The sequence below is a fragment of the Triplophysa rosa genome, linkage group LG9 (assembly GCF_024868665.1).
Source record: "Triplophysa rosa linkage group LG9, Trosa_1v2, whole genome shotgun sequence".
NCBI lineage: Eukaryota > Metazoa > Chordata > Actinopteri > Cypriniformes > Nemacheilidae > Triplophysa > Triplophysa rosa.
In genome coordinates, this window is record NC_079898.1 from 17,734,107 (window position 1) to 17,759,199 (window position 25,093).

General features: G+C 36.2%; 1 protein-coding gene across 1 annotated transcript in view; it reads right to left on the bottom strand.

Moving 5' to 3' along the window:
- Positions 1 to 25,093, bottom strand: part of cdhr1a (cadherin-related family member 1a) — a 99,255-nt gene that overhangs the window by 20,407 nt on the left and 53,755 nt on the right. The gene's annotated exons all lie outside the window — the stretch shown is intronic.

The window sequence follows — 25,093 nt, forward strand, 5'->3', positions numbered from 1 at the left end:
AATGGCATTTCCTTTAAATAATTTGAATGGCCAAAAGCTACATTCTCTTCCAAAAATCAGATACAGTAAACTTTATTTTTAGACTGACCACTTGTGAACTGTTATTTTAGGAAACATGCATTCAAAGATAGTATGTAATGTAAGAGCTTTGAAACAGTAATGTTTTCTCTACACACATTACTTCACAATCTTATCTAACGTTTCATTTTTAAAAACTACAGAACTAAATGATAACATCACCCACAAACAATTTCCTGACCATGGAGACCTACTAAATGGTAAAGCTCAGATGTCTGTCTTGAGAACTCGGTGACCTTATGAAAAGTGACACAGTAGCACCTTTATGAGTTACACAGCGAGTGACAAAACTAGAAGGCTCCTATTATAATGAATGAAACACCTCCTCATAGACTCATTTGATAACAATAACGTTAGTGTTTTAATTCTGTAATGTCTCGTCACTTGCTTTTTTTAGTGTAGAGAGGGTGGTAATGGAAAAAAACAACACGAAGGCCGTTTCCAAGGGTTGTCACATGAACTGGCGTTTCTTTTTTTCTTCACCCCATATACAAGTTCATAGTTATTTACAGAAATAGTTTGTCAAAAACGAACCCCAGCAAAACATGAATTTATCTCATTCCACCAGAAGGCTCCCTAAAATATGTTCCCATTTAGTACCGCTGCTCTGTGTTTGCAACAATAAATAATTTAAGACCCGCTATTGCATTCACTGCTCCATGCCAGTATAAGACAAATGTGCATTCAGATATCTAGCATCTGTTAAACAAAGAGAGAGAGAACAGAATGTCTGTCTACACACTAGTATTACACACAGTGTGTCACAAAATATGGGTTTATGATAATACACACCATGCTTCTTGAAATCAGAATCTCTGATTAAATTAATCCACAGGGAGATACAGAATTTTGTGTTGGCAAAAGACTGACGCTCCCGCTCTGCTTCGCTGTATGTGCTGTATCTTCTGTGGTCTGTCGTGAAAGCCGATTCAGATTATAGAACCTGCACAACATTTTGTGCAACGTAGGTGGGTTCCTGAGTATGACATGTAAATTCAACACAAAGTAGAATATTTACCCGTAAGATTTTGCTGCTGGTTCACACCGAGGCCAAACGACAAGGTGCCCCTTCTCAACCTACAAAAAAGTACTGAGGTGGCACTATGCAACTGCGATAGTATCATATGGATATGTAACATGTACATGTACACTATAAAAGATACACAGTCCTGCAAACTCAACCAGAGATATTTTCTTATTTAAGTATGTTTTCTTTTAAATGATTCTTTCCAGCATTAAGTCTACTATGCCTTCATAAGGGAACGTTGTGCAGACAGGGCAACAGGAAACTAGGCTCGTTGTGTATGTGCATGTGTACCATACCCACAGGATGTGCCACACCTTCCAAGAGTCCCTGTGCCCACACTAGAGCTCTGAGTGCCGTTAAACAGGCCTTTCATACATCTCTGCAAAACTTCTAGTCCGCGCAGCACACAGGCCTGCCTGTTCATGACTCAAAAGCCTGTTGGTCTTCCAGAATCTGACATATCGTATGAGGGATTATCCCACTAGATTCTCTAAGTGCTTCATTGATGGCTTTACAATGAATGTGTCGGAGAATGCACAAAAAAACGACAAAAATGAGGTTTAATGTCCGTTTACGAAAGAAAATCCCAGAGAGCCTATTTTCGAATTGTTTCTCAGTCATGCAGACTTGGGTCGTTCTGCAGATGTTTATCTTTAGTGTCTGGGTTCAGTGTTGGAAAAGGGAGGGGGAAATGTGGCTTGAGAGAGGGAGGGAGAGACTTGTCTGTTTATACTAATAATAACCAATTTTAAATAAACAGTCCCTCTGAGCCCTGCAAAGTTGAAATCAAATTTCCATTCCGCACGAGGGAATATATACGGTAAACGTGTGCATGAGCTGAAAGTTAATTATGCATAAATATAGTATTTAAGGTAACAGACATGGACTAAGAACCACAAAACTAAACTGGATTTCTTGGGGTTTTTAGCATACTGCCAACATGGCCTTACAAGTCCACATTGTGGTGTAATGCCTGGTGTCCTGATGTCCATGTTGTTCATACTCTCTAACTGTAGAGGGCAGTGTGCACTACAAAATAAAGCAGCTTTGAAACATACAAGTCATCTCAGGGAAAGAATGAGTTTTTTTCCCAATGCTGTCAACAAGACCATTAAAGTTATAATTATCTTACGTTTTAAAAGTTAAGTTTGACACTGAAACTCTTGGGACACCATTACGGTCACATCTTGCTAAGAAAACGCGCTTCTGTTCCACGGTTTCATGAACAAATGAATGTGACAAACACCCTGTTCCTATGTCCAATACAGTAGGTTTGAAGGAAAAGTGTGTGCGTGAAAGCATGACTGCCTGCAGATTTTCTGTAGAGCGGATGCGAAGAATCCGTTCATCAAAGGGTGTGAGGTCCAGCACTAATCCGTAGTTAATGGCGGACAGGGGTGCCCGGCCCTGTCACTCGGTTCCTAATGGTCACACCACACTAATACCCAGTTTCCACCCAACATACTGTCCTCAAACTGCCGTGAACATTTAGAAAGTACATGGGTGTGCATTTGATATATTTAAGTGTATTTCTGATATTCTAGACGTACTGTTTCACTTTAAAAGTACGATTTGGTAAAATGTACTGTATTTGTACTATTTTGGTTTATTTTTTATTTAATAAAGGAAATGTAATAGTGTATTTTCGTTTATTTAGGGAACTTTTCTTGCAGCTGGGGCGCAAGAAATAAACCATAAAATAACAGTTTTTCCTCTAAATCTACATGTTTTCCCCATTTTTATTGTAAATTTGCAGTCTTTTTCTGCAATTTTACGTTTTTTGACTGTATTTTCAGAAATAAACTGTAACAAAAAATCCAGTAAAAAAAGAAATTTTCCGACAGCTGGGGTGCCAGAAATAAACCGTAAAATAACAGTTTTTTTCTTAGTAAAATTACGTTTCCCATTTTTCTTGTAAATTTGCGGTCTTTTTGTAATTTTATGTTTTTTTTACTGTAATTAAAGTTTATTGACATTATACGTAGAAAAACTGTAAAAAAATGTTAAGGTATGATTACAGTTAAGGTATGATTAAATCATTTTGGTTTGTTTATTTATTAAAGTTCATTTTACAAACACCTACTAGTTTGTTTGAGTGATAGATTGAAGAGAAGTCACGGTACTGATCAAAGACAGCTTGAGACCACAGACCATAAAAGACCTAACAAGCATTTCCTTGCTCTGTGGTCATCTTTTAAAACTAATAAAATAAGGTCAGGCTTCGGGAACCACTGTCATGATGAAAAAACCTCAAGACAATGTCCTCTGCCATAACTATTTCTCTTCTTCTGCTGAAAGAGTTGTTTCTCTTTCATTACGTGCCATGTTAGTTCAAAACATTGTGGCAATGAGCAAAGCTTTCTTGTCTGATCTTTAATGAGTGATTTCATACCAACAACCTTTCCCTTCATTCACAGACTGTTATGGAAAAGAACATTGTGTAGAGAAATATGTCAGCGTTTGAGGTCACTGATACATAAATTATTTGCGCTGCTGCTTTAAAATGTTTATCAGGAATCGGACTCTTTCGTTGACCCTGTACTTCTCATTATAACTGCAAACAATCAAAATCCACAGATAAAAATCAGCTCACATTTCTCTCTGCAATGCAAACACAGATGGTTTGCGTCCTCTTCTGAGATAATTTGTACTTTTGATTCTTTTAGTCGCATCTTTTTAAACGACTGCTTCTGATAAAGGTGGGCGATTCGCAGAGGTAGATATCCAGGAGCCCATTACAAGCCAAATGTGAGCGGCTTGGTCGTGTGTGTGAGCTGATAGAAGAACCCGGTTTTAGATGACAAACATCAGCGCTTCCCCAAGCAGTCCTGCCACACCTCTGAAACCTCCCACTGAAAGACATATGCAGGGGCGACACTTATGAATATTTCACAGAGATTAGAGACCAAGCGTTGAGAGGTCAACCATGTCTCAAATCAGACCTGCCCACAATCTGAGGGCAGTGAACTATGGATGTCAGTCAGTCATGGGGAGATTTGTCAAGGTCTTTGTGTTTTAAAAAGATTCAGTTTGATTGTCTCAGAGAAGTAGGAAACATTTATTTACCAAAATTTCCCAAGCACACACACGCACACTTTTATTTTCAACTTTAAAAGTATGAATTTGTTAGATAGTGGTTCATATTAAGTAGAACACAAACTTCTTTCTGTTTTTGCATGTAAAGATCCTAAAACTGATATTGTCTTCATTACATTACATACACTATATTGAGCTGTCTTTTCGTGATTCCTGGTCGGACTGACACGTCTATGGATGTGTTCTTTTAATTAAGCAAACTAGGAGAGGTAATGGAGATGCTTGGCAGCTTGGCAGGAAAATGGCATGTTAGGTCTATTATGGTCCCTCACAGGAGCTGTGTGCTGTCCATCATCTACCTGCTCTGGCTGCGGACCTTTCCCTTTGGATTCCACTGTAATGCGAGAAGGTGGACATCTGCGTCTGACTGAAAGAGGAAGAGCTTTACAATGTTCTCTGATAATATAAAGGCCCTATCATTTACACAAGCTTTCTTCAGCCATTGTGCTGCAATACCTGCAGTTGGTAAAAGCACAGCACTTGGAGATGCTTGGTTATACATCTACAGTATATAAATAAAAATGATCAAGTGATAAATTGTAAAAGTAATGTAAAGTAATATTAAGTTCCTGCTGCATGTTCTAATATTATGGGATAGAAATTAAGCACTGTATCATTTTAATTTCGTATAATTTTACTCAAAATAAGTTTTTGAAATGATATCATAGCCTTATCTGGGCCACAAATAAGTGGTTATGCTTTTATTTTCTTATCCAAACTAAACTTCAATTTCTTTTTTAATGCTTGTTAAACTTGACAGAATTTATGTTTTTTTCTTTCATTTGTCAACATTATCTGCTGACAGAGTTGGATTTTCGGATTATGTTGATGTAAAAAAAAATACCCCAAAAGACAAACTTCTTAAAATAGAGGCAAAAAGAAAGCTAAAACTATTAATGTTAAAAATATAAAAAATGTTGAAAATATATATTTTAAATATATATAATATTTAAATATATAAATATATTTTATATAAACAATATAAATGTTTACATGTATATATATTAAAAACAATTAAATAGCATTTTCAATTAAAATATAATCCCTAACATTTAACAGTAACTGAACATTGTTTTGAACAATAAATAATGATCAACAATAGGTGCTGTGCAGTGATGCAAGTGAAGTGGTCATGTCTGTGTTTTCTTGTTAATAATCTACAACTATCAACCAGCCAGCATCAAAGCCCAGAACTATCCACTTTATATATAAATCTAAACCAAAAAGACAAAAAGAATACCATCACTCATCGGTTTAAAACAAAAGCATCACTTTTCCCTTTTTCAGAACGTTCCAGTGAACGTCTAAAGGCCGATACCACACCGTAAGGTCAACACTTTGCCCACATAAATAATGAAGAGTTTATTCGTCACTGACACACTATCCAAAAGTGCCTCGTAAACACGGATCCATCAATCATTCTGCTGGGAGAACCTTCTCAAATGTCCCGAACTATGAAAAGTAATTTCTGGACTATTTGTTCTACTCGTACAATATTCATGCTCTTTGTAACAGATAGCATAACATTTTTTCCTCTGTGCGTGAGGTGAGAGGGAATCCCACGCCAGTCTGAGAAAGAGGGCATCTATTAACCCACTAAAATAAACATTGCATTTTTAATCGCTTTAGCATTTGCTAATGCATCATTCAGTACAATCTGGAGTAATATATAGAGCTCTCAGAAGGATGTCAGGGATATTGTGTGGAAAGCGTAAGGTCATTTAGCTAAAGCCACTCTGGTTGTATTCGTCTATAATGCATGCAAAGCGACCGATCGTAGAAATTCTGACAGGGATCGCGCACACCAGAAGAATCACAGCTACTTCAAAACAAATGTATGCAAATAAACAGTGTTATAAATGTAAAGCTCTACACTAACAACCACAAGGTAATAACAGGCTTATTCTTAATACACCAAATAACTAAAATGTCAGCTTATTTTAAATACACTAGATAACTAGAATAATTAGATAAAATATTAAATAAATAAAAATAACACTTGGGATTTTGTTCTTTTCCTTTGTGACAACAATGTTGCTGTTGTTAAAACTTTTAGTGTAGCAGTGTCAGATCTTGAGGACATCAGATCCAAGCAAAATAAAGCCTTAATTGCTGTGTCCATTGACATATAGGTGATTAGTATTCCTAATGGAATTGATAAAGAAAGAATTAAAAGAGTACTTTTTCTTTTAACAGTGCCGGGAATGTCACTGCCAGTTGTAGTTTCCTGATGTCTAACAAAGCACACTTCAAGTCCATTTCCAAATGTCGCTGACTTTGATATGCAGAGCGGTGAAACTTCTGACTACTTTAATTAAAGAAGAAATACAACAAAATGACATGAATTACAAAAGGAAATTTCCTCTAACACACTGTATAACTTTCAATTATTTTCTTCGTCTTAGAATGTGTAACTATATACATTCAGAAAGTCTTTCCTGTTTAAAACTGTTTGTAATAAGAAAACAAATATGCAATGAGACTCCCACCCAAACACACAGAAAAACTAACATACAGACAGCCTCTTTGACCTTGAAGACCTGTGTGTGGCGTGCTGACACCACACATACATTTGTATTCATTCTGATACCATCTCTATACCGTAAGCAAGAAAAAACCTTCCATCTATTCCCATCAGTGAGACAGTGGAGACAAAGAATAGAGTCGGCCAGGACTATAGAGAATATCCGAGCACTTCCAGTGTTTATAGTGCCTCAGGTTATATTGAGAAGCAGGAATGACTCCCTCTGATGACTGTAAGGCTGCTATCTGTGTTTTTGCTTTTATAGACAAATAGTTTGAAATTCACATATATCCCCTAATTTTTCAAATGGGTTCCGGTCTGCAGGATCAACTTTCTATGTAGTCAGCAATAGATATTTTTATGGTAATCAATCAAAATCCACTGACAGCAGGCCTGGCAACTGGCCATTTTTGGTTTCTGATGATGCCGCTAGTATGAAAACTGGCAATACTACTCTAATCTTTTCGTTTTATTGTATGGTTTGAAGTTTCAGATATTCAAAAAAGGATAAAAAAGTATTCAATTTAATACACTTGCAAGCAAAAAAAGTTTTTGAAACGAAAATAAATATGTAAATGATAATATCACTAATTTCAATATCACTCCAAAGATAAAATATACAAAAAATAAAATATTAATTTTCAAACGTGATGATATGAAAACAAATATTGCATTGTTACACACTATAGCTCTTCTTTAAAAGGAAGATCTTCTTTCTCCCTCTAAATGTATGTCCACTTCTCACAGAATGATTGATGGCAGCCACTTACTCTCAGTGAAGTCTCCAGTCACAACTTTCATTCCTAATGCCAGTCTCAACAGTGTATCAGCCTCTGACCTGCTGCTTTTGCCCTGAGGAGACACCTGACCAGATTCCAGCCTCCATACATACAAACAGTGTAATCTCTCAGTCTCTGACATAGCAAATAAACACACCACACAAGCAAAGGCCAGCAACTTAATATCCTACTTCCTTCCTTTGTGTCCACTTGACAGGTTGTAGTGGGGCTCAAGTAAAAGAGAGAAAAGGAAAACATATTTTATAGGTAACAAGACCGAAGTGACGGTCTTAGTGTCTTGTTGAAGCTGGAACAAAGTTAAAGGCATTGAGATTTAATACTGGCAGAGGAAATGCATGCTGAAGTCATTAATATGTTTGATCTATTTTTGTTAAATTTTTGACACTGGATAAGCTGCGAGTCAAAGTCACTTTAAGCAAACATTTATAGATATTATACACAGAAATCACTGTAATTTTACACAATAAATTTAAACTAAGCATGTCTGTCGGATAAAACGCATAGTACAATTGAATGTTTATACATGTATAGTGATTTTTTTTATTTTAATCCTAAAATTAAATTGTATTTCTTTGTCATACATTTTGCTGTAACAAATTTACACCACCTGATGGCAGTATTTAGCGCAAAAAGAGCCATTTCCCTTTGGCAAAAATGAACATTTGGATATCTACGTAATACTGTTTTAATATGCCAAAATGTATTTACGACAAAAGAAAAAACTACAAAGAAACTGTTAAGAATGAAAATAAATGAATAAATATACAAATTAAATACAGAAGCACAAGAACAAATAAAGCAGCGAAATATCATCTGACCCAACAATAGCACTTCATAGTTCTGTTAATAACTAACCTAAAAGTGAACGAAACAGTTTCCACGCAAAAACATCTCATGAAAAAATACACAGATTAGCTAAATCCTGTTTGTACCAGGACAATGTACTAAGGTTGGATAAGGATAAGGGGTGTTATAAAGCCAAATATTTGGTCTCCTTATTAAGTATAGCCTATCATTTACACACATTTTCCCCAAACAAACCCACAGACAAGCATCTTCCACACAACACATCAATATTACCTGATATAATATTACCTGATCTAACCTACAGAAACCGAACACACTAAATTTGAACCTTTACCAGTAAAGGATAAATAGTGTATGTTAGTGGTGCAATGCTGAGATCAGCTGCTGTGTTGCATGTGTGAATCATTTTCTAGGTTTTAAGTAAAAAACAATAACTTGGGACACAAAAAAATGTAATCACTTATGTTATTACCATTATTAGTAGGGATGTAACAATATTATCGATATCGAGTTATCGCAAAAGCAAAATTGTCTCAATATTATCGTGGTCACATCACTGTATGAAAGGTCATCCGGGCCTAACATAGAAAATGTTAGAAAAAATAATAGATGGGTACATACATTTTTGATTTTTAGGTCATTTGACCCATCTCATACTATAACTCATACCTCTAAGCAACAGTTATGATTAGAGAATAAAGAAAAGAGGATGCTTATTGCACGTTTCCAAGTCATCATTTGTAATTTTAAATATTGCAATAAACATCATACTGAGGTTTTATCGTACAGTTCGTTTTTTATTGTTACAACTAATTATTAGGAAAAGATATCAGTATTGATATCAGAAACATTTATTGCCTTTATTTTTAAAAAAAAAGAAAAAGCTTGAAACTTTTGTAAATGTGATAAATTAATAATCAGATTATACAATAAATAAAGCAAGAGAAAAGTTAACCTTTAATTTACTCATTTAATTGAATTAAATTAAGAATACATGAATAGATAAATATAGCCTAGCACTGCAGAAACATGAACAATGATGAACAAACAATATACTGTGTATTTACAATCTTGGAACGATTTCTTAGTCACAGTAAACAAAATAATTGTTAAGTTGCCATAAAAAACTTACACAAAAACATAAGAATAATGTAAAAAAAACTTAAACTCAACGCACAGTTTCTAACCGCAGCGATTTTAGCAAACTCAATTAAGCAAAGGGTAAATCTGGACAGGAAAAATGTGTGTGGCCTCTACAAAGACAAAAGGAGGCCCTGGGTTCAAGGCTATCATGTGAATTGTTTTTCATATAAAAAATGCAATGAGTCAAAGTTTTGCGATAAGTGACAAAGCAGGCGGTGCCTTCAATTCCACCGTGGGATGCAACACAATTTAATAAAGAAAGAAGGTCTGGAGAGGAAAAGTGTGACGTGGAGGTTAGCTGGAGGTCTCGTGCTAGATGAAAGTGGGAACTCTCTCTCCCACTGCTGTCAGCACTTTTTAATGTGAACTTTGCGATTGATTGGCGGGGCCTGCCAGGTTTCCCTCCAAACTTTCCCCGCCATCCCGTCTCCTACAGTCCCACATCAATACAGCGGCTCGCACTTTACTTAGCAAAGAACAAACATAGTGTCATTAAGTCTCTCTTTCTATATTCCACAAGAATGATCAAACTCTTTCAAATGTAATTAAATATATTAGGAGTTTCCAAAATGCTTCCAAGAATTCAATGTACCAAAAATATCAAATTTGGCCGTTTGATGTGAATGCAAAACAATTTTAGCAAATTTAGCAAAATTATAATCAAATGTTTTTTATTATTGTTATTTTAATCCTTACAAATGTAGCTTTCTACAAAAAGCGCAAAGGTTGTGTCTAAAATGGCCAATGTTAAGTTCTACACACTGCATGTTACACGTGTCAAGTTGCGACCTTTGTCTGCACAGCAATACAGTGAAACAACTCGCGCTCATTTCACAGAAAGGTCAGAAATTCAATCACACAAACCAAGAGTATTTCAATAATAAAGTATGTATGGGTACGGTTTGACTTTGAAATGATTTTGTGGGTCAAACTACATCACCTTTTTAACAATCTGTTTTGTTTTTTGGTTATCTATTAACCCAGAAACTTTGGGGAGAGGCTAGGAATCCAAGATGTAAGAGTTAAATCATGAGCCACTTATTTAGTTAAAAAATCTACCATCCTACCATATACTGGTTTTATTTTCATAATTATCCATATTATAAATAATATATATATATATATATTATATTTTCAGGACACCCTACCAGTTCAAATACTACCAGTATACTGTAGCCTGCAAAACAAAAAAAAGTATTGGTAAAGTAATATTGTCTTAAATATTACTGACATAAAACCTCTTAAATATATTAAACTCTTAAAATATTTTGTTTGTGCATCAATTCTTTTGAAAGCATTCCAAAACACAAAATGTAAACACTAAAAGAGTCACTATATGTTTTGTATTACAAATTTAGCCAGATATCAAACAATGTCGTGAAAATGCCCAAAAAACCACTAAGACTATACGACTCTTAGAAATGAGAGGAAAAGACAGTACTTAGAGGTGATAATAGTTAGAGAAGAAAAAGAGGGCAAGACTTAAAACATACAACCTAATTCATTAGTCAGTCCGAGCAAGGTGGTGGCGCTATAAATCAGGAAATTAGAGAGAGAAAAGGAAGGAGAGAGAGAGAGAGAGAGAGAGACTTTGGTTTCACTTTTTTGCCAATTTTGTCAAATCCAGATTTATTCATCCAAAAAGGCTACAAGTGGCTAAAACTAGAGATGAACTTTCTTGCAATATCATTCAATTGCTGTAGTTAATATGCAAGGTCTACATCTTCTACAGTACACTATTATGGTAGTCTTACCCTGCCAGCGAGTCTCCTACCCGTCTGTGTGAATGCGGGGACAATCGGTTTGGTATGTGAAGCAGAGGTGGGTCCAGACATGCACACATGAACACACATACAAACATAACCCACACGCGCCACGATCCAGCGGCCAGGAGAAGTGTACAGGCTGGTAGAACTCCTGGGGTTTGTGAATCCAAGCTGAACTTTGGAGCAGCCTCTTAACAGATGGCAGGAGTGGGTAAACTCACTGACTGGTCCCGCACAAGCACCCTGCTTTACAGAGACTGCCGCAGATTAAATCTGTTCATTGTTAGGGTCAGTATCTGGCTGAAATCAAACTCCCCGATGTACGGCCGTACTGTACAGTGTTTTAGTATATTACAGGGAACCAATGAAAAGGATTTAACCCCACGGCGACTACTGTTAGACTCACTGCTACAGTCTAAACTGATTTTGAAATGGATACGTTCTAACGGCGGGACGCACAGAGAGTCTGTGTAGTTAAAAGCACTTAAAATAACAGTGTTACCTTCTTCGCATGGCCTAGGGATCTTGAGCTAAACTCTAATGTTGAATGTAATTTTTAGGGGTTGGGTTTTACTGCAGAGCCTCTGGGATGCTGCACATAAAACTGCATGTCTCTCTCTGCAGTTTAGTAAAACAGGATTAAGAATAGAAGCTGTTCAATTTTTCAAAACATTAAACCAAAATCAAGAAATAGTTTTATCAGCATATAAACACCAGAGGGTCTGAGACATCAAAGCACAGATGATGAATTTTAATGGATGGATGATATTTTTGGTTAAGAGAATGATAAGAAAAGCAAAAATAACAAACATCCACGAGGTGGGATGCATTGATTTATAATTTCGCTTTTCTAACGCAGTAGGTATTTGAAATGTTTTGCATTCGTTTTCTATGCTAGGTACATAGCGAATGTTGGAAACATTTGTCAATGTATGCGCCTGACTGCACGGAATAGATGATTAGAAGATGAATGGGGGAATAATATAGCCAAAAACAGAAAAAAATTGCAACTTTGGTTGATTTTGTTCTGGATCTGACAGACCGGCCTTTATCAGACTCCCACAGCACAAAAAATATATACACACGGTAACTTTGTCATGTTGATTTGATGCCAAGAATGGGACAGGAAGAATAAGTAGCTCTTTTCTGCCGTGATGCTCCAAATAGATTGGTGTGCCAAATTCCAGCATATTACACACATTTAATAATGACCAAATATGTATTAGATTTGGGAAAAACATTCAGTGCTAAAATTAGGACGCTTTGGGTTGCATAGTAAACACTTTGATTAACATATTCCTAATTATTTTCCCACTTCATCATTACTCGTTGACAATTAACATTTGCCATGACTTGAGGCTGAATTCATCTAAACTTTGATACCCTCATGAAATAGACACTCCGTTTTACATTTCGCAGTGTTCAGGGCACATATCAAATATACAAAACTACTTTTTAATGTTCTAAGGCTATAATTACTAACTTCAATTATACCCCATTGAAAGCAATTTGATCTGATAACTCATTGTTTGTTGAACATGATGGAAAAACACCGAAAAAAGGCAAAAGAAACCGAAAGCTAATTAAAACAATTATGAATGTACAAAGAGGATGAATTATGGGTGTGGCTGGATGCACGGGTGAGCTTTTCTCACGATTTCCAGGAACAAAGGGGTATTCTGCACGTTAAAGCCAGTCTCAGTGACCTACATCATGTGCCTAAAAACTTCCCAACGCCGCCTGCCTTTGGACTAATTGTCCCAGCTCTCTGAACATGTCACTTGACACAAACATGGGATTTTCTTCACTTCAATCGGCTAAAACCTGCACCACAACAAACAGGAATATCCTATTTAATTGAAAGTGAAAAACACGCACATAGAAACGGTCCACGAAAGAGATAGACATCAATTAATCAGCGTTTGTAAAGCAGGCCAGTTATGAGAGAAGAACAGGTATTTCTGCACATCTTTGGGATGTTGGCCCCAGCGGAAAGCACTGGGCAAACAGCAGAAACTAGCTGCTTGTGAAGGGTAATGGGACATTGAATGCCAGAGGACAAAATCGGAAGTGGCTGCAGAGAGAAAGATGAAGTAATCTCGGAAACAACTAGACACACTCCACTTGAAATTTTGCCTCAAACAAGATTAAAGTGAAGTTATTCTACACAAGTATGGCAAGGATATCAATCTTCTGCTCAGAGAAAAACTAAAAACAACAGAGCAACAAAAGTCAAACGGCACATCTTTCTGCTGGTACAGTATAGTTGGGCAACTCAATATTTTATAAGTTTAATTTAATTGTAGGGTTGTACAACTATAAGTCGCCACTACTCGTATGCAAAATAAAGTTTTTGTTTACATATATATAAATACACACACATGCATGTATATATTTAAGAAATATTTACATGTGTATATACATTTTTGTAATTATACAATATATATATTATATATATATATATATTTATATGCGCGTGTGTATTTATATATACAGAATTATTATGCACAGTACACACACATATATTATGTAAACAAAAACTTTTATTTTGCATACGATTAGTTGCGACTAATTGTTGTACAGCCACTATTTAATTGTTTTTTTATTTAACTACTTTTATTTGTTATTTATTTACAACTATTTATTTACAAAAGTTATTTTATTTAAAAACAAATGCCAAAAGGCAAATCATAAAATGGTGCAATTTTACAGACTACAGTATCGGTACATTTTTTGTGTTTAATTTTCAAATGAACACAATACAATGGTTTGCACTTTAAAATGTGATTCTCAAGCTGCATTTAGTATTACATTCAGATGAACACCTCCAGAAAGTCAAATGTATTTAAAATGTATTTTACAATGTAAAAAGGCTTTAACTGTATACTATTGCACTATTTACAAGTTAAAGCAAAACTAGCAAAAACTTTTCCCTGGCTTTCACTTTTCCGCAAAATGCCTCCAAGTAATTTAGAAACAGCGCGAAAGTGAGTGTGAATGCGAATCTGCCCAAGCCATTTAAAAATTCAACAGCGTTAAATCCATTAAATGGGGATAACATAGAGTTTTGTTTCAGACCTGTTGCATAAAGAATCCCCTCCCTGCTGCCTAAAGCCCTACTGAGAGAGACAGCCTTTTAATGAGGGGGGGATAATCCAGCACAACACCCCCACTAATGAGCTATCATCATGCAAAAATGCCAGCTTGATACACGTTAATTGGATTCCCACTTTTCTGAACCAATTAATTGACCTGCATTGTCATGTGGCCTGGCTGCAGTGGGTTACTAAGAGACACGGCTTCTGTTAAGTTTCAATGACTCCCGCGGCTAAAAGGCCTGTGAATAGAAGTAGGTATTAGTGAGATCAGTTCTCTCATTAAAGGCTTATGACATTTGTTTGAGCCAATCCCTTTGTTGAGAAAACAGTTTGTGCTGCTCAGTTTAAGTCTCAGCTGTGGCCTGTGATGGTCAGTTTTAGCAGCAGCAGGGTCCGCACGGCAGCTCTCAGATCTGTTCACCTGCGGGGAAGTCTAGTGGTGAGAGAAGAATAATCCCATGCACTTGTTGATCAAATGCACTCGCGGGCTACAAAAACACATACTGGATGGCTTTTAAAACACAGTTTAATCTTTTAATCTTCTTCATGGGTTTAGGAAATCTGACAAACGCACAAAGAAATTGGAGAGCGGGTGTAAATATTAAATCGGTGAGAAATGCACACACACACAAATCCCCCTTTTTTGTTATGGGCTATAAAAGCAACCGTGCCCTCCTCCATTGGCTTTGGGTTATAACCTCTGAAAATGACTTACATACAGTGAATGGAATGCAACGTGCTTTAGTCAATGATCTCCTCGGGGAAACAATATCCCTCAGACTGCTCCTACTCATGGGTGCAAATGAAATGCCTGTGGATTAAACAGTAACCATGTGTAAATGAGTTCAAAGAGCCCATAATATTTGGAATAATATTACTTCCTCAAGGAAACGTATGTATCGTGCACTGCTTTAGAAACAACTGGAAAGCCATCTTTCACGCACATCAAACAAACATGATAACAGCAAGCAAGCACGCACCATTCTGGGAGGACCGCAAGCCACGATGTGACCTGCTCGAACGAGCCCTAGCGTATAGCGAATAGGCAATGCCAGTCAGTTTACCATTGTGGATGAGGCATCTCCATTAACTGAGCTTGATGACAGCTAATTCTGAGCGCATTGATTTAAAGGGTATTGACCTCGGGTCCCGGGGTCACGTTGTAGTGCCGTATTGATCTGGCACTGATCTGCATGTAGGAGGCTGATCTACGGCTCGGCCACTTATAAAGCAAATGCAGCTACGGGCAAAGGTCCATTATCTTTATCAACAGCTTAACACAGTCAAATCACAGGCGATGCTTTAATGTGAACAAATCTAATGTCCTCTGAGAACGGCTCAGATACTACTGCAAGCATCCTAATTCAGTACATTGATTAAAACCTTAAGTAAACAATAGCAAAACTGGACAAAAAAGCAAAAGGTACTTTGAGAAACATCAATGCAAGCACATTAGATACAAGCGGCCTTGGGAAAATATACAAGGTATCTACGCTAATCTATCACTGCGAGAGTGCTGGTAATAGCAGACATTAGTAGAAGATCATTACCCTCCATTGTGCATTCACTTAACTATACTAGACAGAGGTTACAGTGTAAGGTGGGCAAATGGAATGGCAGATGTTGTTTACTGGACCATCCGAATTAGAAGAAATGGAGGAAAGATGTCAGCGCTCTAGCATTCAATGCAGCAGACATGTGTTAGTCTACCTACAAAAATTCAAAGGTCTAATGGCGTATTAACAAAAGTCTTAGGAATTAGAGAGGGAGTAACATAAATATTAAGAAAATATGTTTTATTTTTTAATTTTTTTAAGGTCCATTGAATCCTCTTTCATTCACTGCTTGCAAAAACTGCTTTACTAGACACCTTGTTATCAAAGAGAGTCATACACTATGTCAGGGCTATTCAATTAGTTCGTCATAGGGGCAAGTTCATGAAAAGCATCCCAAATGAGGGGCCGGAGAGTTGTGGCTTGCAATATGAGGGATGACACAACAACAATAAGAAATCAGTGTTATTTTTTCCCAAATTCCATTTTTTCTGTTTAAATTTGACTGGATTCTGTGTTTTCTGTCCTTTACTATACAATATATTTGCCCACATGAAAAAATACTACAGTATTCACTTATAACCCTATATTAAAAAACCTGCAGTAGATACATTGAACCATAGAGGGAAAAACAAAAATAAAATTGTTTTTGTTTTTTAGTCTACTTAAATGTAAGTCATATTTTTTATAATAAGTTCTAATTTTGTATAATTTTACTAGCACATTTACTTTAGTTTACTAAAGTAAATAATATACTCAGTGGTTGAACTATAAAAAAAATCAAGAAGGATGGTGTGGTAAAATGTGGGTGTGTTATAACTTGTTCAAGTTAACCGGACTTTTATTTTGACGGGTCGCCGCAAAGGGTGTTTGGTTTGACAGTTGCTTTTCTCACATGAAACAGTGAAACAGGTCATATGTGCATGCGTTCTCTTAAAGCTCCACGAGCACGTGCAAAACAATTGCAGATTACATATTTACACACCATCTGAATATTTCTAAAGTTACTCATGCAAAATTTGAATTGAGTTAGCTTTGTTCTGTGCTACTTTTTGAAATAATACATTTGCCATATTCTGTGCCATTCCGCGTTATACAGCAACATATGCCTGGATTCCGCAATTCCGCCGCCAATTGAATAGCCCGGCACTATGAGTTATGAATGACACTATAAAAAAATGCTGGGTTGGTCGGGTCCCATGGTCGGGTCAAAAAGGGACAAATCCAACCCAAAAATGTTCATATTTGAACCAACAATAGGTTAAAACTACCCAGCATAGCGTTGCTGTCCTACAGAAACCTCGGATGTACAAATAGGCGTTTTTCAGGAAATGTAAAAAACTTGACAAGCACTTTTTAATACTTTTTATTGGTTAGATATTTGCAAAACCCAGTGACACAAACATAAAGGGTGACTAAAAATAATAATTTATGGCAAAAAATCAAAATCGCAAAATATGGAAGTTTCAGGACAGCAGCGACAGGTTAATTTATAACCCAAAGTGGGTTTTGTCCCTTTTTAACCGAACCCAGCATTTTTTTAAAGTAAATGATGCTGAACTACATGACAGAATATTCATTTTTGAGTGCACTCAAAAAATATCTCTTTAAATAAATTAATAAAATCACAACTTTAAATGGATATCACTTTAATTGTAGTTGTTTAATCAAGATCATTTGTGGATTTGCGTTTGAGAGTTTTCTTTTCATGTGCAAGCTCTAGACGAAAAAATGCAAATGTTACACAAAAGGTATCTTGTTCTGAAGCCCGGCTGACTTACATTCATTCTGAATTCAAGAGAAACCTTATATAACCGGCGTCCTATGCCAGTAAAAGGTCACCTCACGTGCCTGCACAAACGAGTTTCTCTGAGTCATTACATTTGCTTTAACAGTGGGTCAGAGGGGAGAAGGTCAAACCTTGAGATGCTTAATAGTTTAATTATGACCAACGACTGTACTGCATTTAATTACTAGACCTACCAGAGAGGACATTAATAAAACTCAAAATGTTAGTATGCTTAATCATTGAGGATTCAATTATTTACATGCGAGTGTCCATTATGTCAGGTGCGAAAAAAAACGAAACGCTAAGGCGTTGAATGTCATCTACAAGTAATCAAGCAGAACTTCATTAATATGTATAATGAATTGAGCATGGATTGTTGTCATCTTTTTGCTACCTTTACTTTTCTGCTCTGACACACACGTTTGGCAGTAATTGTTGTCCAATCTTTCTCGGGGTCATGAATTAATCTACATGCCTTTAAGCCTGTCACATACTAATAAACACACAACTAACTGACTTCTGCAGCTCTACTGCAAATTAACATGCCATTGCTCGAAGACTTCATATTGCTTCATATTTATCCATGCAATATATAACTCAGAATTTAAACAATATGTTCTGTTCAGTGGTTTTATTTTCAGGGGTTCCCTTTATTATTTATACATTATTTGTATATATTTTAAATATAGACGTTTCATCTGACACAATGCGCCTGGCCATGCTTGTACTTAACTTCCGGTCTGTGTTTGTGGTAACACTTTAGTATTGGGACCAGTTCTCACTATTACCTAGTTGCTTATTAGCATGCCTATTATTAGCACTGTTTATTAGCACTTATAAAGAACATATTCTACATGATCATATTCTACTTCCCTAATCCTACCCAATACTTAAACCTAACAACTACATATATAACTATTTATAAGCACCAAATTAAGAGTTTACTGAGGCAAAAGTCGTAGTTAATGGTTTATTAATACCGAGAATTATTAACTATCTATATTTTAATTAATTTATTTTTATTGTATATTCATTTTATTAAATACATTATTTGTTTAATGGGTCAAGTAAAAGTTCTTCTACTGGTAACCCTAAATAATACTGGCCAGACATACTTTTAACTTGCTTGCTAATGTAATTTACTTGTTATATCTTTTGCTTGTTTTTAGAAATAATCTGCAGGGACTCTTTTCTTTGTGGATGGATACAAAAGCGTGAATGCACAGTAGCGTTTGTTTATGTTGTTCCTCTGAAGCCGTAAAGCTTATATACAACACCGGTCAGAAGTTTAGGATCACTTGACAAACATTTTTTTAATCTTAAAAATCTTTCAATGTTTGTGTTTCAATGTTTGAAATTACTTTTGTAGAAAAAAATATAATTGTGCCAACATATTCATTTCTTTTAGAAAACTAAATTACTATGTAAAAATATTTTTGAAATGGATTACTTGGACCAAATAACGACTCAAAAGCAGCCAATAAGAGACCAGCATAGCTGGAAATTCCTTCAATACTGTTTAAAAGCCTCCCAAGTTGAGACCTCAAGAAGCTGGATGATAAAATGCCAAGTGTATGAATTTGCAAATTCTAGTCAAAGGGTGACTACTTTGAAGGTGCTAAAATATATAGAGTTAATTTATTTTGGATGCTTCTATCACAACACAATTGCCACAGTTACAGTAATTCCATGGTTTTGATGCGTTTACTATTATTATAAAATGTGGAAAAACTCAAAGTTTTTGAGTATTCAAAAAGCTGCAGGGTCACCATAAGACACAAGTAACTAGCTCTCTGGTGGTCTTGGCCCTCAAAATCTGACAGTTATGCATCACTGTCACACAAAAATTCTCTGATCACCTTGGCACTGCACATGTCCTTACTCTTTTGGTGCTTGTGGCTAATGAACAGATTAGTGGTAAAGACCAGAGAGAAGGAGGAGAGGTCAATGCTAAACCCCTTAACAGGAGGGACAAACAACGACAGGTGGGTCCACACTTCTCCCATCACCCCTCTCAAATACCCCGATGTGACTTGTGTCTACACAAGGGCCCCTCTACAACACCGTGGCCCTTCACATCTCGCCTCATCTCAACCATCTAAATGAGTAAGGGCGAGCTTGAGGAGTTAACATTTTTTAAGCACCAAATTGGATACTTGTTGGCAATGTGCCTTCCCTTTGTGCGGATTGTCCAGGGCCATATTTACAAAACGGCGCGGCTGGATCTTCTGAAGCAGATTGCGATGAATGGGACTCCCCTGGAAGATTGGAGAAGACACTTGAGAACAGACACACAATGAGAGCCGGGGTGCCAAAGGAACGGGAGGTGGGGTAGGGGTGGCCGAGGGTCCAGCATTTGCGCCCGTTTTCATTCATTTCTTTAATATTCCACCGCAGGTTCTGCTTCAGAGAGACGCCCATTGTGAGGCGTTGAATGGGAGACTTTAGGAGCGTCTCTCCCTCCATTAATTAGGGCTCACTGACGCTTCCGCTCCCCGAGAATCTGCCTCATTATTATTTCCTCACATTCTTTAACACAACTTAACCCCATTCCTCAGCTCACACATCAAAGAAAGGAAGCAGATGCCCAGAGTCGCTGGCTGGTTTGGCTGCAGATGCATACTGTGCGTGTATTAGCCTTGGTGACCGGAATATTATTTGGAGAGAAGTGAAAATAAAGTTTGTAAAATTTTGTAAAAGTCAATAAAAATATGTTTACTTTATACAGACCTGTGACGCTTAGTACATCAAACATAACCTAATGCAAAATACACTCAAAGTGGTTATATCAAGAACGTGCGAGCACTATGCTTTTTCACTAAAGCTATTTGCTATAACGTCTATGTTAATGCATAGGAAAGCATTGAATAAACAGACAGTCGGAATTTGACTGCTGTCCATTTAAAAAGTGTGTATTATTAAAATGTTTTAAAGTAATGATAAAATACATTTTGCATCACTTCTTTGTTATCTGCGTTTACACAGTCTGCTTTTACTATTTAAGTCTGTCCTTTTTAATCTGAATAATCTTATAAAGATGGGTTGTGAATTAACTACTATTAAAATATTCATATTATTATATTCATCTTGACAAGCCCCTGTTATGCTTTGTATTGTCCAAGTTGATAAAAAAAGTACAAATTAAAAAAAAAAATCAGAACCATATAGTGTATGCATGAATTTTAATGTGTAAAGTGATATAATAATAATTGCAAACACTATCTTCATGGCATCCATCAAAAATGTTGATCATACAGTAGTTTCTGGTTGAAATGGTTCCCAACCATTTTTCTCAGAATTGCTGCTGTTTGCAAGGATGAGCAGAAAGAATCAATGAACACATTCATGTGATTAATTCTGATTATATACTGATCAGACTGAAATATATGACACAGTGGAAATGACCCAGATATCTGAAACCTGCATCATTTTTTTCACCCTGCCCAAACACACACAACAACACAAAGACATAAGCACACACTTTCAGTTTCTAAGAGTTGACTCCAAAGATAATGACAATTCATGACCTCGGGATCGCACACTGACACTTCATCTGTATGGTTATTAATGTGATAGTACAAGTGTCACTTCCCATGGATAGCCCAGTGATACCAGGTTAATTCTGTTTACAAAGGGCTAAATGTTACATTATTTTCACAGAGAAGAAAATCAATACCTGCCCTTTCTTTTGTTAAAATGTCTTTTTGAAAATCGATAAGGCTCACTACAAAGACATTTTTGAGATGCTAGTGGGATACAGGTCATTGAAAATTGAATATATATGTAGTGTGATAAATTTCATAACGGCGAGGTGATGTTGTGAACACATAATCAGCAGAAGTAGTAAGACAAACACATCATACAATAAACTGAAAGAATCACTGCATGTTTATTAATAAATGATATTATTGTTTTTGTTTTTTAAGCTACTGAATTGTAAACAAAATCTAAATCATGACACCTCAGTGAGATCAGGTTGGATTCAACAGCAACAGTCTACCAGCAAATCACCTGTTTGTCCTTTACTCCAGAGATAAAATAACATCTAGCCATGCTTGCAGCGTTACATGACCCTTTTCTTCACATAAACACACTAAGCTCAGAAATATTGACCACAAAGTCGGCTCTCCTTCTGCCAGGGTGCGCGCAAATGTGCAAACATAACCCAGGGTGTAATCCGCCACTCTTCCCAGAATTCCATTTGCGGTGGAATTCACTTTGCCTCATTAGTTGCACACTTTCTTAGTTTTTAACAACGCCTTTGCTTGAGTCCTCCCAACAGAAATCTTCTCTCCCGTCCTCCGTCGACATTTCCTAGACCCGGGAGCAGTTTGGGAGAGTGGAGGGGTTTTTTTTGCTCTCCCCCTCTACCCTTCTCCTAACTGGTTTAAGACTTGTAATTATCTCTTGCTGGGGGAGGCTGTAAATTGGATTAAAGTGGTGAGTCTCAGCTGAGTGAATTACCTCCATCTACCCACTTGGTGGGCCAGGCCTGATAAACGTGCAGGGGGAACGGATTTGGATTCAGCCTTCGCATTCATGGCTTCCTCGTGGAAAGAAATGAAATTTTCCGACAGAAGGGGCCGGTGTGCCAGTGGTATCTGTTCGCGTCGTGTTTCATCTGCTTCTGCTCTTCCAGAAATGCAATTACCTGCGTTATCGGCAGCTAAATGGCCACAGCTTTGGCACAGAAGTCTGTCGACCTGCTCAAGCCACCTGACTGTACTATTTTGCATGGAACTGTGTATATAAACGGTTAAAATTTCTCATTTTTCAGGTGAAAGATGAGACGCATTGTGACCTATACTATCCATATAAGGGATAATATACCAGCTAGAAAATTTAAACGCAGTACTTGTTTTGATGGACAGATTGAATTATTCCCATCACTGTGAAAACAAGGACTCTGAGATTAAGGGACTCAAATTAGACTAAAGAAAAAGCTTTTGCAACGTACACCTTATTGTTAGGCACTGGAATAAAATTAAAGCATTTGTTTGCATAACAAATATAATTTATTCTCTGTCCCCAGTGTACCATGGCGAAGCAGCTTCCAAAATATTTATAATGAAACTGAAATTATTTTGTTTTACATATTTCTCTTTAAGGTGTTACTAAACACATCATTCCGGTTGTGTTGTTTCTTTCATTAATAAACATTTGGATCAGCTTGTTTTCAAATATTTTGCACATACGTTTTAATGGAAAAGTCTGGCCTTTAATAAGATGTACAAATAAAATAAATATATATTTTTAAAACTACAAAGACCCAATAAACCCAACCAAGGGCCAGCTAAAGTCATTTTTCTACATATAATCATCTTATACAGATTGTTAAGAACATTGTGTAAAAAAATAACCTTGATATCTTTAATACTGACTGAGTAATGACACGTCAAAGATTAAAATCATAGTGAAATGAATGGTTGAAATCAAACTTTGATGCTTGTTCTAAAAATTAGATTATGAGACTATAGCCTGGTTTTCACAGGCAGGCTCATATAGGAGTTAAAAGGAAATTTTATGTTATAGACTAAAAATCAGTGGAATTTCATTTAGTCCAAACCCCATAAACGAACCTACTATGCATGTGGCAAAAAATCCCTTTCCCCTTTACCCACTGATATAACAATATTGCTGGAATCTAATAAGTGGAACTGTTTCCAAGTTTGTTAATTCCCATCAGGGCAAGAATGAATAATGCTGATAGAGGGCAGCTCATTTTTAAAGAAAGAATAGGTGATTTGGTTGGAGCGGTGGGACCTGCGAGTGAGTGATAGGTCACTCTCTGTGATTGTAAAATTGTAATCCTGGTGTGAAATGCCTTTAAGTCTTTAAGGACAGCATGAACTCTGGAGCGTGAAATAGTAAATCTATGTTTCTGAGTGCTGTGAGCCACCACCAGCATAGCTGCAGGAGTCACTCACAGTTTTTGCCAACTGCTCCATTTACATCGACCTGCCTATTCACACGCCCAAATGCTACAAAAAGAAACGTACTGTATGACAATTTCGCTGAACTGTTTAATAGCTGCGAGCTAAGGCTTTGGTCAATTTTAGATACAAAGCGTACGGCAGGAATTTTAAAAACAATGTAGTCTAATGATGGATTATTTGAAATGGCATTATATATACTGCAGTGTTATGCCTAACCTTAAAAAATCCTCTTTTTAGTTAAGTTTCAGTACAATGTTAGAAGGTCTGTCTGCCCAGCAGAGGGAGCAAAATATTAAAATCTACAACAGTACATATTTATATAAAAAATTCTAGTATAAGTTCAAATGTAAGATTTAATTATTTATTGAATATAAACATTGAGGCATTTACAACAATGTCACTTAGTTATATTTGACTGCAACCACATCTATGGCATACAATATCTCTAAACCATCGCCAAACATGACACTTCAACAGTTGTCATTTCAGGCAGGATAGTTTAAAAACGAATTTCATCAGAAAACAAACTTTAAAATAAACCAAACATATTCTAAAAAATATTTAATATATGGCCTTGAAGGCTAAATACAGTATTGGTATACCTATACATTCAATCCATACTAGGTGAAAATACTAAAACAGAAGGTTTATACATTGAAAAAAAGGAGAGGAAGATGAAAGAGAAATGAGAAATGAGAAAGGCAAGAGAGAGGAGCTAGAGACTGCAGTAGCACCAAAGGTTTACAGAATATTGCATATATTACTTATATGCTAAAGTAAAAACAGGTTCAAATTCTTTAAATGAATAAATAAGAAGAAAGAAAGAAAGAAAGAAAGAAAGAAAGAAGCTCATGCATGAGAGGGAAACTTCTCTAACTTACTTTTTAGTGTTTTTTCGCAAAGCCGATTACTCTTATTTGATATTTCATGCTACATTGAAGGATAAGTACTGCTGTAGGGTAGAGACACTTACTGAGCAATTCATTTCAAGAGTCTCATAACCACACACAGGCTAATAGAAAGGTTTTCTGCAGAAATATTTTCCTCTTTGGCACATACAGTGGCAAGTTACTGAAAAATCAAAGAGATGAGCATGCTTTTCCCCTCACTTAAAATGTCAATGCTTTTTTCAAGGGATCACTGGCCCATATGTGTTTTAAAGGGCATACATGCTTCATAATACCCAGAAAGCCATTACATCCTCTCACATAAACTATTCAGAATGTTTTCTTTAAATAAAACAACATGATATCTTTCCTTTGATAAATAGACACACTGTAAAACTTTGCTGTAGTTTTTGCAGCAGGTTTGCCAGTAACTTACTGTAGATTTAATTACTACTTAATATACTTTCCAATTAGTACTGTTTTCAATTACTTTAATCAAAATTAAAACACTTTTTTTAAAACTTCTTAAATTACAAAACATTTACATAACAAGAAAAGTGACCCAAGATATTTAGTCTTGTTTTATGAA